Below are 3291 nucleotides of genomic sequence, written 5' to 3'. Positions count from 1 at the left end.
TTTTTTTCCCTGCTGCTGCTGTTGTTTGTTTTCCATGTGCATTTAGTTACTATATTCAGTTACTATATTCCTTTTTGTAATAATAATCTCTCATTAAAAAAAAAAAGTCCAATATCAAATCATTTTAAATACTATTTTTTAAAAAATCCAATATCAAATCATTTAAAAAAAAAAATTATGAAAATAAAAACTAAAATCTACTTAGCAAGCCACATTTATGACTATTAAATGGATATACACAATAAAAACACAAAACCAACAATATCTTCATTGAACCATCAAAGTATGATATCTCTTCTTTCTATTCCTTCTATTATGCAACTCCAAAGCACACCAAACAAAAGAAAATAATATAGTCCTCCACATTCCATTCATTTATAACCTATCCACTCTAATTCATTTCATTCTGTTGTGTACTCTCCAAACAGTGTTAGAACTTTGAGAAAGCAAAACAAATGCATAAAAACCAACACAAGCACTAAAGAGCCGGAAATGAAAAACTATGACAAGATATCTAAAGCTTTACATTACAACAAAATGCTTAGTCGTGAAACAAATTACAGCAATCCATTGCTGGACAGAATGCTTAGTTGTCAAAAAAAAGTTTCTTTTCAATAATCCTGCATGTAAGCACTTCTTCAAGCTCCAACATTAAACTTGGCTTCATACACATGGGGTTGCTGCAAAAAAAGAAATATTCTTTTAAATTCTGAATGGATGCAACTAGTTTTAAAAATTATAACATAAAATGGCCAATAAGACATGAGTACGGCATCCTAAATGAAGTGTCCGTACTTCCTAGTGTGTAAATTACCAACTAGTTTTAAAAATTATAACATAAAGTTGTACCTGGTGGTTGTGGTGTTAGGCTTTTGCAAGCAAATGCAAGGCTATTGATTCAGTTCTTAACAGGATTTTATGTGGAAAGTGGGGCATTAGTCCTATGTGCTATGCAGAAAGTCTTGATCTGACTGTGATGATCAGTGAGGGTGTTAGAGTTGAGGTTGAACAGTGACTTGGGTTGTGGGATTGCGATCCCAACCTGATCCTATAGAGGATTCTAACATAAGGAATACTTCTGGGTAATTTCCACACCTTTACACAGAAACCTTGGATAATTCTGGTAGATCATTCACTATCAACAGTTAGCATTACAAAACAAAAGGCAAAAATAGTAGGCAACATAGAGACAGAGATAGAGGCAAGTGAATAATATGAGATCACAAAATTGAGGCTGAACCATGAAAAGGGAAACAGTGTTACCTAGTCAAATGTTGGATACATATCAAAGCTCGACCACCTTTTTGTCATAGCTAATGCATATATCATCAGCTACTACTGCCTAATACCAAGTAAGAAAGACGGAGAACAATTAAACCAGTAGTCAAGAGGTTGACATTGCCTGTTAAGGAAATTATTAAAAACAGAGACAAACAGTCAGAAAGATGGAGAACAATCAAACAAGTAGTCAAGAGGCTGACATTGTCATTTAAGGAAATTATTAAAAACAAAAACAAAAACGAAAAAACTACCTACAAAAACAATCAGACAAAACACCAGCAAATGCTTTTGGAACAACGAAACCACTCTAGTACAGCAAAAAAAATTATTAATTGGGTCAAATTACATGACACAATATAGGACATGGAGTAGGTCCAAAGTCCAAAATCTAGAAGTATTTCCTTTCCTTCCAGGAAAGACCCTTTAAAGAAAAATAAAAAAAACAAAACCCAGAAATGATGATTAGATTAGGTGGAGGAAAGTAAATAGTTATGATTACAAATCTTCACCCCAAAAAAAAAAGTAGCAGGTTGGCACTGCCAACTCCATCCCCACTGCACTAATTAAATCCTCGCATGCTTGCCACTACATAAATATATATACACATATTGCTCTCGGCTCTCCCCATCTCCTGCATTGTACAATTGTAGTACAGAATTGATTAATACTTTAATTCAGTACTTCAACTACCCAACAAATTATGGAGTTTGGAGATTAACTACTTACCAGAATAGTTACTTGGTGGTAATTACTGGTGGTGGAGCATTGCATATATTAGTTGCAAATTGCAAGGAATGTAAACATCAATGTGTGTTGACAGAACAGAAGTGTGTAATTATGTTAAATTTCAATAAATAGAATTTTTAGCTAAAATCAAAACTATTACATGTGAATATACCAGCAAAAAACATGACATACTTAAAGGACATGGGTTCTTTGGTTTAAGAAACTAAAGCAAACAGTTTAAGTACACGAATCCAACAGAGAAACAGAGTAAAGCTTTCAAAGATTTTGTGGCAGAGAGGTCTTTTACCTTGGCGAAAAGCAAAATAGTGAAACCCCAGAGAGAGGCAGAAGAGCTCTTTAGTTAAAAACCTGAAAAAAATTCGAAATGGGTCCTTAAAAAAACGATTCAAGCCAAACCCACATCACAAAAAGCAAGAAAATCAAACCCAAACAGGATATTCACATAGAAAAAAACCCCAAAATCCGAAAGTATTAAAAACCCAACTATATTAACAAGAAACAGAGATAACAAATTAACAAGAAATAGGTTCTATGACTTACACAGAGACAAATGGAGCAAATGGCTTGAAACTGGCTTGTAAGGATGAGGTTTAAACCTTTGAGGAATAAAGAGAGAAGTGAGGGAGGGAGGGAGGCAAAGAGCTGAGGGAGGCGGAGACTGAAGAGAAGAGAACGTAGGGTTTTTTTTTTTCAGAAACACAAGAATCGGGTTCAGACTTAGATATTTATAGGACCCGAAAAACCGACCCGAACCCGACCCGAAACCGAAAATAACCCGAAAATAAGACCCGAAACCCGACCCGAATATTCTTAGACCCACCCAAAGCATATCGGGTCGGTTCGGGTCGGGTCGGTTTTTGGGTGGGCCGGGTCAAGTGCTCAGTCCTAATATTTGCTCTTGCACTTGGGGAGACAAGGCGATGATGTCCTTTCACTTTTCCGTTCCTTGACTGGTCTGTTCTTTGATCATGCTTTATTTTAATTCTTAAAATTTAAAAGGTTTTTCTTTTAATTCTATATGAAAATAAATGTACCAAAGTCATTTCGTAGTTTTGCAATTATAGTAAAGCAATTGGTGGCTTTATTGACTTTAGTCACATAAACTATAATAATATTGAAAAGGTTATGAAATGACTAATTTAATACGTTTACAATTTTTTGAGATTAAAATTTAACTTTTCAAATTTTAGGTACTAAAATGTAACCTAATTCAATTTTTTTGGATCAATTTTTTTTTCCCTTTTTCTTACTTAATTACATAAG

General features: G+C 34.2%; 1 long non-coding RNA gene across 2 annotated transcripts; it reads right to left on the bottom strand.

Moving 5' to 3' along the window:
* Positions 1 to 266: 266 nt before the first annotated feature.
* LOC115954913 lies at positions 267 to 2749 on the bottom strand. 2 transcript variants are annotated; one of them, XR_004083973.1, is made up of 5 exons: positions 2569 to 2749; positions 2315 to 2376; positions 1264 to 1402; positions 850 to 1120; positions 267 to 680 (listed from the first exon to the last, which is right to left on the bottom strand). It is a non-coding gene; the product is annotated as an uncharacterized LOC115954913 (long non-coding RNA). The 2 variants fall into 2 exon arrangements; XR_004083972.1 differs by having other exon boundaries at positions 1264 to 1342; positions 2569 to 2746.
* Between the last annotated feature and the right edge of the window lie 542 nt (positions 2750 to 3291).

The sequence above is a fragment of the Quercus lobata genome, chromosome 8, assembly GCF_001633185.2.
Source record: "Quercus lobata isolate SW786 chromosome 8, ValleyOak3.0 Primary Assembly, whole genome shotgun sequence".
Taxonomy (NCBI): domain Eukaryota; kingdom Viridiplantae; phylum Streptophyta; class Magnoliopsida; order Fagales; family Fagaceae; genus Quercus; species Quercus lobata.
Note: the sequence above shows the minus strand (reverse complement) of the source record. Positions and strands in the feature narration are given on the sequence as shown.